Raw genomic sequence first — 14,253 nt, forward strand, 5'->3', positions numbered from 1 at the left:
AGGAAACAGGTACAAAAGTATCTATATCCACAGTAAAACGAGTCCTATATCGACATAACCTGAAAGGCCGCTCAGCAAGGAAGAAGCCACTGCTCCAAAACCTCCATAAAAAAAGTCAGACTATGGTTTGCAACTGCACATGGGGACAAAGATTGTACTTTTTGGAGAAAGGTCATCTGGTCTGATGAAACAAAAGTAGAACTGTTTGGCCATAATTACCATATTATGTTTGGAGGAAAAAGGGGGAGGCTTGCATGCCGAAGAACACCATCCCAACCGTGAACACGGGGGTGGCAGCATCGTGTTGTGGGGATGCTTTGCTGCAGGAGGGACTGGTGCACTTCACAAAATAAATGGCATCATGAAGGAGGAAATTTATGTAGATATATTGAAGCAACATCTCAAGAAATCAGTCAGGAAGTTAAAGCTTGGCTGCAAATTGGTCTTCCAAATGGAAAATGACCCCAAGCATACTTCCAAAGTTGTGGGAAAATGGCTTAAGGACAACAAAGTCAAGGTATTGGAGTGGCCATCACAAGCCCTGACCTCAATCCTATAAAATATTTGTGGGCAGGACTGAAAAGGTATGTGCGAGAAAGGAGGCCTACCAACCTGACTCAGTTACACCAGCTCTATTAGGAGGGATGGGCCAAAATTCCCCCAACTTATTGTGGGAAGCTTGTGGAAGGCTACCCGTAATGTTCGACCCAAGTTAAACAATTTAAAGGCAGTGCTACCAAATACTAATTGAGTGTATGTAAACTTCTGACCCACTGGGAATGTGATGAAATAAATGAAAGCTGAAATAAATAATTCTCTCTACTATTATTCCGACAATTCACATTCTTAAAATAAAGTGGTGATCCTAACTGACCTAAAACAGGGAATTTTGACTGGGATTGGGACAAACTGAGTGGACATGTATTTGGCTAAGGTGTATGTAAACTTCCGACTTCAACTGTTTATAAGGTCCCACAGTTGACAGTGCATGTCAGAGCAAAAACCAAGCCATGAGGTCGAAGGACTTGTCCGTAGAGCTCCGAGACAGGATTTTGTTGAGGCACAGATCTGCAAAAAAGTACCAAAACATTTCTGCAGCATTGAAGGTCCCCAAGAACATACTGGTCTCCATCATTATTAAATGGAACAAGTTTTGAACCACCAAGACTCTTCCAAGAGCTGACCGCCCGGCCAGTTAAGGGAGAAGGGCCTTGGTCAGGGAGGTGATCAAGAACCCAATGGTCATACTGACAGAGCTCTAGAGTTCCTCTGTGGAGATGGGAGAACCATCCAGAAGGACAGCCATCTCTGCAGCACTCTACCAATCAGGCCTTTATGGTAGAGTGGATAGACAGAAGCCACTCCTCAGGAAAAGGCACATGACAGCCCGGTTGGAGTTTGCCAAAAGCCACCTAAAGACTCTCAGACCATGAGAAACAAGATTCTCTGGTCTGATGAAACCAAGATTGAACTCTTTGGCCTGAATGCCAAGTGTTACCTCTGGAGGAAACCTGGCACCATCCCTCAGGTTAAGCATGGTAATGGCAGCATCATGCTGTGAGGGTGTTTTCACTGGCAGGGACTGGGAGACTTGTCAGGATTGAGGCCAAGATGAAAGGAGAAAGTACAGAGAGATTTTTGATGAAAACCTGCTCCAGAGAATTCAGGACCTCAGACCTCAACACGACAACGACCTTAAGCACACAGCCAAGACAATACAGGATTAGCTTCGGGACAAGTATCTGATTGTCCTTGAGTGGCTCAGCCAGAGCCCAGACTTAAACCAAATCTAACATCTCTGGAGAGACCTGAAAATAGCTGTGCAACAACGCTCCCCATCCAACCTGACAGAACTTGAGTGGATCTGCAGAGAAGAAAGGGAGAAACTCCCCAAATAGAGGTGTGCCAAGCTAGTAGTGTCAATCCCAAGAAGATTTGAGGCTGTAATCACTGTCAAAGGTGCTTCAACAAAGTTCTGAGTAAAGGGTCTGAATGCTTATGTTAAATGTGATATTTCAGTTTTATATGTTTAATAAATTAGCAAACATTTCTAAAAACCAGTTTTTGCTTTGTAATTATGGCGTATTGTGTGTAGATTGATGAGGGGTGAAATGGTTTAGTCAATTTTAAAATAACGTAACAAAATGTGGAAAAAGTCAAGGTGTCTGAATCCTTCCTGAATGCACTGTAGTTTGGTTCCAAGAAAAACATTCTAACATATATGGCACCTTGCTTACTCGTCATTTCACCATCTACCTCCAACTACTGTCATTCCTTTAGCGCACATTATGAACAACATGCCTTGCGATCCCCCGCACCTCAGGGCTGCAAGGCAGGCAGGGAATGTACATTTGCATAATATCTTTATTAATCAGAAAATTCCTCCTGCCTCCCCGCATTAAATGTCCTGGCATTGAGACAGAGCAGGGGAGGCAACCTGCCTGGGAAATGAGCGCTCAGACCCGATCGATATGACATCTCATGGCACAACTGTGTCACTCAACCTGGCAACGGCATGAGGCAGAGGAAACTGGTGTTGCTGGTAGTTTTAAACAAAGAACCGCTATAATACCTCTGGATAAAGAATAGTACTTAAAGGTAAATTCTTTTCCACTTTTCAACCTCATATTCAACGTCTCTAGGACCATACCAGTGTCTACATATGTGAAAATCGCACGTTTCTATGATCTGTGGATAAAGAGATAAGAAGAAAGATCCTAAAAAATGGTCAATGTGACATCACAGGGTAGGATTAAAAGTAAGAAAAACAGTGGTTTTCAAACCTGCAACAAGTTTTTAGCCAGAGGTAGGTTATTTTCTTGCTCCCCACATCCCCGTGAATCTCAGAGTGTTTCAAAATCACTGTTTTTAAAGTGTTTCAACTTTTGATGGTCATCCTGTAGAACTATTTAACTTTATATTTTTTTTCTACAAAACATAGAAATGTGTGGTTTTCACTTATGTAGACGCTGGTATTGTGCTGGAGATAATGAAAATGAGTTTGAAAAGTGATGGAATTGCCCTTTAAATTGAAATGTCTCATAATACTAACTGCCATACCAAAGGTGCCAGAGGATGGAAGCATGCTTTTGACTGCACCTACAGTGTTGTTTATGTACTGCAGTTCAACTGAATCACGGCAGAGAAAGACAATTGCCATTGACGGACCCACAGAGAAGTCCATTTGAGAACAAAACATCCATTGAATTATTCAAATCATAGTTGCCGAGGCCAAATTCTTTTTTCATCATTACTTACCACCAAAGATGTTAACATTTTATATTCATGCTCTGAGGTCATGACGCCAGCTAGTCAGGGAAGTGCTGGTTGGCTTGTTTTGCTGTCCGCATGTTCTCACAATACTGCTGTCTGTCCAGTGCGCACAGAGTGCTAGTGCGCAGGTGGAGTAATCACAATAAGTAAGATGGCAGCAACCACCAAACGGCGTATGCGGACGTGTCTAGATCACGTTGAAAACAAAAGTTGGCCATGTTAGATGCAGTCTAGTTCTTATTATACCTCAGTGGCCACACCAGTCAAATACACAGATAGCTAGGTAAGAATACCCTTTTCTAGGCCTACTACTACTACTACTACTACTACCAACAACAACACCACTACTAGGACTACTAGTGGTAGTGGCACTACCACCTCTGTTACCTCTCCTTGATATGTGGAGAGAAAGAAATATCCCAAAGGAAATTAAGAGATAAAAAACACTCCCAGCATGTATTTTTTATTTTTTAGAGAAGCCATTTTGGAAAATAAGGACACCTTTCATGTAGGCAGATTGAATGCTGTGCCAGTACAATACATGATTTCCATAGCCTATACAAGTCTTATTTGTGGATCAAGTTGAGATCTGATTCCTTTTCAAAAGAAAAGCATTTCATAATCATAACCCTCGATACTAATGGCCTTCTTTAATGCCAGGGAAAAGGATCATGTAGAGAGCGCACCACTGCAGTCCTTTGTGACACAAATAAATGGCCACAATGCATACAATGATGTATAAGTTAAACTGAGCAAGGACTAATTTCTGACTCCCTTTTTCACCCAAACCGCTATTTCTGCTACAAGAGAACTTTATGGCAATTACTCGGTTACCATGGTTATTTATGCTCAAAGTGCCAATCACGTCGAAGCTTCATCTGTTCATTATCTAAGCCAGGTTATTTCCACCAACAGCAGAATGATTTAGCCTTGCACGATTGTAATCACAATTTGGAGCCTGTAGTTCATGGTAATTTGGAACTGTCTCTTTTTGGAGTGTAGATAGACACACTTGCTCATCAGAGAGACTGGGGCACAACAGCCTCTCTCTGACATTGTCATCATGGACGCCTATTGCTATCATGGTCACCTACGGTAGCCTTGTGTAATACTATAAAATTATCTGTCTGTCTGTCTGTCATCACTGGTGGATCTATAGTAGCTGAGGCAGATGATACAGGGCTGCTGGAAAATGGAACCATTTTGGACAGACAAACACAGAGTGGGTGTATTTGCATGTCACTCTTCCTCTACTGATGTCAAGCTGCCAAGATGGAGGAGCAGAGAACCAATCACGACAGCAGAATAATGCAGTCAATTGGGCTCGCTTGTCTGCAAAGACAATTGGAGATTGCAGGCATATTGCAGCACTCACTGTACACTACAGTCTGCCTTCCCAAAATGGGAATTCTGCTTGCTATTTGACAGCCTAATTTCCCAAACATACAATGATTTGATTGTGTTGATGTGGCTATTGGGAAGTGAACCTTCCCATTAAACTTCAAAACAATATCCACCTTGGAGAGGGCTGCAGTCAGAGCAAATGTGTCCATGTTTAGTCTCCGGGATCATCTTAATCAGTCGGAAGAGCTTTTTCCCAAGGCCTCCCCCAATGCAGCTTTGGTCTGGCAAATAGATTCTTATGATGTTTACCTTTCCCCATCTTATTAATTAACCCATAAATGAGGGATTGCTTGCTTTAAAGTTCCTTTGAGGTGCTGATGGAATGAGCTGGTTAATGAATTTATTGTGCCTTTGGCTGGAAGCCATGGATTAAGGAGATATTGCTGCAGAGGCTGAGAGAAGACAAACGGCTGGTTTGTCTGGCTTGTGGGAAGCCCCTGGTTACATCCCCAGTGATCTCACACGTATTTATTTTAGCAGCGGTCGAAGGGGATTGATTTCTGATCACCCAGGCTATTGGCGAGCCAGGGATTCACAGAGATGCATTGACGGTTCAGGCGCAGTAGGATGGACAGACATAAACTTGAAGGAAAGGAAGGCAAAGAGAGAGTGGCAAGGCAGGGAAAGTGAGAGTGAACTCTAGATTATACACTTTCAAAAACATTCTCTAGCTCTGTATCTCTCTCTATGTCTCTTTGTTGCCCAACAGCAAAACTCATTCAAAAGGTTTTGATGGAGTGTTCCTCAAGGGGTGGGTGGCTGAGAGAATGACCATGATTGATTGAGCAGAGTTGCAGAGTATGATGATAATTACAGGCTCAACAGAGAGAGAGAGAGCGAGAGAGAAAGAGAGAGAGAGAGAGAGGGCTGGTATTGTCACACTGACTAGCTTCTGTGTTTATTCGCCTTTCTTCCCAGTTCAGCTCACCCTGAGGGGGAACCAGCTCCCCCGCCCTACCCCCTTTCTGCATGCTTAGAACTCTCTGAAATTCTTGAGTCTCCCTGTCTCCCCCTCGGTCTAAGGCTACATCCACCATAGCTCCCAGCCTTGCTGTTGTTGCACAATGTAGAATTTGTGACACTGAAGCAATGTGCTAATACCAGCGGTGGCTCGCCCATTAGGGCGTTAGGGGCGGCGCCCCACTTGTGATTGGTCTTTAAAATATATATATACAGTACCAGTCAAAAGTTTGTACACACCTACTCAAGGTTTTTTTTTTTTTTTACTATTTTCTACATTGTAGAATAATGGTGAAGACATCAACACTATGAAATAACACATATGGAATCATGTAGTAACCAAAAAAGTGTGACACAAATCTAAATATATGTTATATTTGAGGTTCTTCAAAGTAGCCACCCTTTGCCTTGATGGCAGCTTTGCACACCCTTTGCATTCTCTCAACCAGTTTCATGAGGTAGTCACCTGGAATGCTTTTTCAACAGTAAAATATATAGATATATATATATACAGTGCCTTTTGGAAAATATCCAGACCACATCACTTTTTCCACATTTTGTTACATTACAGCCTTATTCTACAATGGATTAAAAAAATAAAGGAAAAACAGGTTTTTAGGATATTTTGCCCCCCAAAAAGTCAGACCCTATGAGACTCGAAATTCAGTTCAGGTGCATCCTGTTTCCATTGATCATCCTTGAAATTATTCTACAACTTTATTGGAGACCACCTGTGGTACGTTCAATTGATTTGGAAAGGCACACACCTTTCTATGTAAGGTCCCACAGTTGACAGTGCATGTCAGAGCAAAAATCAATCTGTAAGGTCAAAGGAATTGTCCGTAGAGCTCCAAGGATTGTGCAGGATTGTGTCGAGGCACAGATCTGGGGAAGGATACCAAAACATTTCTGCAGCATTGAAGGTCCCCAAGAACATAGTGGCCTCCAATATCGAAAATGGAAGAAGTTTGGAACCACCAAGACTCTTCCTAGAGCTGGCTGGCAAGAAGGGCCTTGGTCAAGGGCTTGTGGGAAGGGCCTGTGGGAGAAGGGCCTTGGTCAAGGAAGTAATCAAGAACCCAATGTTCACACTGACAGAGCTCTAGAGTTCCTCTGTGGAGATGGGAGGACCTTCCAGAAGGACAACCATCTCTGCAGCACTTCACCAATCAGGACTTTATGGTAGAGTGGCCAGACAGAAGCAACTCCACAGGAAAAGGCACATGACAGCCCGCTTGGGAGTTTGCCAAAAGTCACCTAAAGACTCTCAGACCATGAGAAACAAGATTCTCTGGTCTGAAGAAACCAAAATTGAACTCTTTTGCCTAAATGCCAAGCATCACGTTTGGAAGACACCTGGCACCATCCTTACGGTGAAGCATGGTAGTGGCAGCCTCATGCTGTGGGGATATTTATCGGCATCAGGGACTGGGGGACTAGACAGGATCGAGGCAAAGATGAACGGAGCAAAGTACTGCTTCAGAGTGTTCAGGACCTCAGACTTGGGCGAAGGTTCACCTTCCAAAAGGACAGAAACCTTAAGTACACAGCCAAGACAATTCAGGAGTTGCTTCAGGACAAGTCTCTGAATGTCCTTGAGTGGCCCAGCCAGAGCCCAATCGAACATCTCTGGAGAGACCTGAAAATAGCTGTGCAGCAATGCTCCCATTCCAACATGACAGAGCTGGAGAGGATCTGCAGAGAAGAATGGGAGAAACTCCCTAAATACAGGTGTGCTAATAACACGCCCTGGCCATAGAGAGGCTTTTATTCTCTATTTTGGTTAGGCCAGGGTGTGACTTGGGTGGGGATTCAATGTTCATTTTCTATGTTTTGTATTACTTTGTTTTTTGGCCGGGTGTGGTTCTCAATCAGAGGCAGCTGTCTATCGTTGTCTCTGATTGAGAACCATACTTTGGTAGCTTTTTCCCACATGGTTTTTGTGGGTAGTTATTTTCTGTTTAGTGTTTTCTGCACCTTACAGGACTGTTTCGGTTTCGTTTATTCACGTTGTTGTTTTGTGTTTTAGTGTTCAATCAAATAAAAATCAGGAACACGTACAACGCTGCGCTTTGGTCCACACCTTCTTCATGCAACGATGACCGTTAAAGCTAACATCTCCAATCGAAAATCAAATCAAGAGTCAGCTTTCTATTCCGCAACAAAGCCTCCTTCACTCACGCCGCCAAACTTACCCTAGTAAAACTGACTATCCTACCGATCCTCGACTTCGGCGATGTCATCTACAAAATTGCCTCCAACACTCTACTCAGCAAACTGTATGCAGTTTATCACAGTGCCATCCGTTTTGTCACTAAAGCACCTTATACCACCCACCACTGCGACTTGTATGCTCTAGTCGGCTGGCCCTCGCTACATATTCGTCGCCAGACCCACTGGCTCCAGGTCATCTACAAGTCCATGCTAGGTAAAGCTCCGCCTTATCTCAGTTCACTGGTCACGATGGCAACACCCATCCGTAGCACGCGCTCCAGCAGGTGTATCTTACTGATCATCCCTAAAGCCAACACCTCATTTGGCCGCCTTTCGTTCCAGTACTCTGCTGCCTGTGACTGGAACAAATTGCAAAAATCCCTGAAGTTGAAGACTTTTATCTCCCTCACCAACTTCAAACATGTGCTATCTGAGCAGCGAACCGATCGCTGCAACTGTACATAGTCTATTGGTAAATAGCCCACCCATTTTCACCTACCTCACCCCCATACTGTTTTTATTTATTTACTTTTCTGCTCTTTTGCACACCAATATCTCTACCTGTACATGACCATCTGATCATTTATCACTCCAGTGCTAATCTGCAAAATTGTAATTATTCGCCTACCTCCTCATGCCTTTTGCACACAATGTATATAGACTCCCCTTTTTTGTACTGTGTTATTGAATTGTTAATTGTTTACTCCATGTGTAACTCTGTGTTGTCTGTTCACACTGCTAAGCTTTATCTTGGCCAGGTCGCAGTTGCAAATGAGAACTTGTTCTCAACTAGCCTACCTGGTTAAATAAAGGTGAAATAAAAATAAATAAAAAATAAGCTTGTAACGTCATACTCAAGAAGACTCGAGGCTGTAATCGGTGCCAAAGGTGCTTCAACAAAGTACTGAGTAAAGGGTCTAAATACTTATGTCACACCCTGGTCTTAGTATTTTGTGTTTTCTTTATCTATTTGGTCAGGCCAGGGTGTGACATGGGTTTTTGTATGTGGTGTGTTTTGTCTTGGGGTTTTTCGTAGGTTTTGGGATTGTGGCTTAGTGGGGTTTTCTAGCATAGTCTATGGCTGTCTGAAGTGGTTCTCAATCAGAGGCAGGTGTTTATCGTTGTCTCTGATTGGGAACCATATTTAGGCAGCCATATTCTTTGAGTGTTTTGTGGGTGATTGTCCTTGTTCCTGTCTCTGTGATACTTTGCACCAGTATAGGCTGGTTTGGTTTTTGTGTTACGGTGCTTGTGTTTAGTTGTTTTCATTAAACATGAATCTCAATAGCCACGCCACATTTTGGTCCGACTCTCCTTCACATAAAGAAATCCGTTACACTTATGTGCATTTGAAGTCGGAAGTTTACATACACCTTAGCCAAATACAATTCAACTCAGTTTTTCACAATTCCTGACATTTAATCCTAGTTGAAATCCCCTGTCTTAGGTCAGTTAGGATCACCACTTTATTTTAAGAATGTGAAATGTCAGAATAATAGTTGAGAGAATTATTTCTTTCAGCTTTTATTTCGTTCATCACATTCCCAGTGGGTCAGAAGTTTACATACACTCAATTAGTATTTGGTAGCATTGCCTTTAAATTGTTTAACTTGGGTCAAATGTTTCGGATAGCCTTCCACAAGCTTGCCACAATAAGTTGGCTGAATTTTGGCCCATTCCTCCTGACAGAGCTGGTGTAACTGAGTCAGGTTTGTAGGCCTTCTTTCTCACACACACTTTTTCAGTTCTGTCCACAAATTTTCTATAGGATTGAGGTCAGAGCTTGTGATGGCCACTCCAATACCTTGTCTTTGTTGTCCTTAAACTATTTTGCCACAACTTTGGAAATATGCTTGGGGTCATTGTCCATTTGGAAGACCAATTTGCGACCAAGCTTTAACTTCCTGACTGATGTCTTGAGATGTTGCTTCAATATATCCACATCATTTTCCTCCTTCATGAAGCCATCTATTTTGTGAAGTGCACCAGTCCCTCCTGCAGCAAAGCAGGCGGCCTTTCAGGTTTTGTCGATATAGGACTCGTTTTACTGTGGATATAGATACTTTTGTACCTGTATCCTCCAGCATCTTCACAAGGTCCTTTGCTGATGTTCTGGGATTGATTTGCACTTTCCACACTGATGTTCATCTCTAGGAGACAGAACGTGTCTCCTTCCTGAGCGATATGATGGCTGCGTGGTCCCATGGTGTTTATACTTGCGTACTATTGTTTGTACAGATGAACGTGGTACCTTCAGGCGAAATTGCTCCCAAGAATGAAGCAGACTTGTGGAGGTCTACAGTTTTTTTCTGAGGTCTTGGCTGATTTATTTTGATTTTCCCATGATGTCAAGCAAAGAGGCACTGAGTTTGAAGGTAGGCCTTGAAATACATGGGGCGGCAGGGTAGCCTAGTGGTTAGAGCATTGGGCTAGTAACCAGAAGGTTGCAAGTTCAAATCCCTGAGCTGACAAGGTACAAATCTGTTGTTCTGCCCCTGTACAGGCAGTTAACCCACTGTTCCTAGGCCGTCATTGAAAATAAGAATTTGTTCTTAACTGACTTGCCTAGTTAAATAAAGGTAAAATAAAATAAAAAATACATCCACACCTCAAATGATGTCAATTAGCCTATCAGAAGCTTCTGAAGCCATGATATCATTTTCTGGAATTTTCCAAGCTGTTTAAAGGCACAGTCAACTTAGTGTATGTAAACTTCTGACCCACTGGAATTGTGATACAGTGAATCATTAATCAACGAGTTTTAATGACTCCAACCTTAGTTTATGTAAACTTACAACTTCAACTGTAAATGTGATATTTTTTTTTTTTTTAAATACATTTGCTAAAATAAAAAAATACAACGTTTTTGTCAGTATGGGGTACCTAGATTGATGAGGAAAAAAACAATGGAATACATTTTAGAATTAAACTGTAAAGTGACAGTGCCTCCCGAGTGATGCTGTGGTCTAAGGCACTGCATCGCAGTGCTAGCTGTGCCTCTAGAGATCCTGTCTCGAGTCCAGACTGGGAGAACCATGGGGCGGCACACAATTGGCCCAGGGTTGTCCGAGGTAGGGGACAGTTTGGCCGGCAGGAATGTTCTTGTCCCATCGCGCTTTGCAGTAGCAACTCCTGTGGCGGGCCGGGCACAGTGCATGCTGAAACAGTCGCCAGGTGTACGCTGTTTCCTCCAACACATTGGTGACTGTAACGTGACAAAATACTTTCCAAATGCACTGTATATACTGCATAATTCATGGCTTTTTATGCTTTAAATGTTAATGGTAATCAAAGTTTGGTAAATGTGTACATGTTTCTGTTTCAAAACAAGCTGTTCAGTTACTTACTACTCTGCTCCTTAGTGACTGCCAGCTACCGCAGCGCCGCCTCTGTGGGTGCATACGCCGTGTGAACATTGCTTGGATTGTTTTTTGGGGGGAACTGCACCAAAAGAAGGGGGGGAACAGCCCCAATAAAATTCCAGGATTTCATATCATAAATTATAACAGCACAAAGTTTGAACTTCTGTGTGCTCTAGTCTCCTTTTTTTTATATTTAGAGAGTTTAATTGTCACGTGTACAGGGTTCCAGATGTGATTACAAAGTACAGTGAAATGATTGCGCTATGAGCTCCAACAGTGCATGACAAAGTCAAATAAAACAATATAAATATAATAAATGTATATAATGTTGTGTCTTTACTATGGATTAAGTGATATATGACATGCTATTTTATCAAATCAATTCTCTGTAATTTATATTACCTGATTAAACTAACGATGTAAATGTAATTAACTAGGAAGTCGGGGCACCACGGAAGAATGTTTATAGAGCTGTTGTCTTCTGAATAAACTCACAAGCCTACTAGACGAGCAAAATCACTTCTATGCTCGCTTTGAGGCAAGCAACACTGAGACATGCATGAGAGCATCAGCTGTTCCGGACGACTGTGTGATCACGATCTCCGTAGCCGACGTGAGTAAGACCTTTAAACAGGTCAACATACACAAGGGTGCGGGGCCAGACGGATTACCAGGACGTGTGCTCCGGGCATGTGCTGACCAACTGGTAGGTGTCTTCACTGACATTTTCAATATGTCCCTGATTGAGTCTGTAATACCAAGATGTTTCAAGCAGACCACCATAGTCCCTGTGCCCAAGAACACAAAGGCAACCTACCTAAATAGCACTCATGTCCCTAGCCATGAAGTGCTTTGAAAGGTTTGTAATGGCTCATATCAACACCATTATCCCAGAAACCCTAGACCCACTCCAATTTGCATTCCGCCCAAACAGATCCACAGATGATGCAATCTCTATTGCACGCCACACTGCCCTTTCCCACCTGGACAAAAGGAACACTTACGTGAGAATGCTATTCATTGACTACATCTCAGCCTTCAACATCATAGTACCCTCAAAGCTCATCAAAGCTCATCACTAAGCTAAGGATCCTGGGACTAAACACCTCCCTCTGCAACTGGATCCTGGACTTCCTGACGGGCCACCCCCAGGTGGTGAGGGTAGGTAGCAACACATCTGCCACGCTGATCCTCAACACTGGAGCTCCCCAGGGGTGCGTGCTCAGTCCCCTCCTGTACTCCCTGTTCACCCACGCCTGCATGGCCAGGCACAACTCCAACATCATCATTAAGTTTGCAGAGGACACAGATGAAACAAGTCATTTTTTTCATTTCACTTCACCAATTTCGACTATTTTGTGTATGTCCATTACATGAAATCCAAATAAAAATCCATTTAAATTACAGGTTGTAATGAAACAAAATAGGAAGAAAATAGGAAAAAGGCCAAGGGGGTGAATACTTTTGCAAGGCACTGTACCTAAATAATCACACAGAATTACATGTACACAGTATGGATCATACATTGATTACTAATTATGTCATAAAAGAAAATGTCCCTAGCGGATATGACGGCTGGTTACACAAAGGAAGGGGATTGGGTTTGAATGGAAGCGCGGGAAGACTGAGAAACAAAAGAATTGGGTCTCTATCGGACGTTATGAAGCTATCATAAATACAGAATCTTATGCATTCTAAATAACCACCCATTCAGAAAAGGAAAATGCAAGAAATATATTTACTCTGAGCTGCGCTTCGATAGATTGGTCGAAGATGGAAGGCTGGGTTGCCCAGCAGAGATCTCCCTTGTCCTTTTAAGAACATTTCTGGGTGGAAACGTTGTAGTCTGTCGTCTTGTGTTAGAACGTATACGTTGTAGTACCGTCGTTGTGTGGTAGAACGGATATGTTGTAGTACCCTGCCGTTCTGAATAGATTGTCCATCCTGTCCTAGGACATGCACGTTTGCAGCTGCTGCTGATAACTCGATGTCTAGGATGTATCACTTCTTTCGTGAATAAGAGTTCAAAGTTCATACCAAGTTGCCATACTATAAGCTCATGCTATATTCTGGCTATTATAGTCGAAATTCATCCTTCCAGCGTGAAATTCGCCCTTTTAAACGTATGGACATCAGTCCTAAACGTCATCGGGAACACAATGTTAATTTCGTTAGGTTGTCGTTCAACCTTTCGTAACCAGAGCTCATGCTGAGGTTGGCTTAGTTTACCATGAATTGGGTCATGGGGGCTCTTATAGAAATGTAGAAAAGGGGATGGTTCATCATTTTCAACCAATGCCTATTCACGTGGTTGTGACCACTGATTGAGCATACAGTGCCGTGCGAAAGTATTCGGCCCCCTTGAACTTTGCGACCTTTTGCCACATTTCAGGCTTCAAACATAAAGATATAAAACTGTATTTTTTTGTGAAGAATCAACAACAAGTGGGACACAATCATGAAGTGGAACGACATTTATTGGATATTTCAAACTTTTTTAACACATCAAAAACTGAAAAATTGGGCGTGCAAAATTATTCAGCCCCTTTACTTTCAGTGCAGCACTCTCCAGAAGTTCAGTGAGTATCTCTGAATGATCCAATGTTGACCTAAATGACTAATGATGATAAATACAATCCACCTGTGTGTAATCAAGTCTCCGTATAAATGCACCTGCACTGTGATAGTCTCAGAGGTCCGTTAAAAGCGCAGAGAGCATCATGAAGAACAAGGAAGACACCAGGCAGGTCCGAGATACTGTTGTGAAGAAGTTTAAAGCCGGATTTGGATACAAAAAGATTTCCCAGGCTTTAAACATCCCAAGGAGAACTGTGCAAGCGATAATATTGAAATGGAAGGAGTATCAGACCACTGCAAATCTACCAAGACCTGGCCGTCCCTCTAAACTTTCAGCTCATACAAGGAGAAGACTGATCAGAGATGCAGCCAAGAGGCCCATGATCACTCTGGATGAACTGCAGAGATCTACAGCTGAGGTGGGAGACTCTGTCCATAGGACAACAATCAGTTGTATATTGCA

The sequence above is a fragment of the Oncorhynchus masou genome, chromosome 3 (assembly GCF_036934945.1).
Source record: "Oncorhynchus masou masou isolate Uvic2021 chromosome 3, UVic_Omas_1.1, whole genome shotgun sequence".
NCBI classification, from domain to species: Eukaryota; Metazoa; Chordata; class Actinopteri; order Salmoniformes; family Salmonidae; genus Oncorhynchus; species Oncorhynchus masou.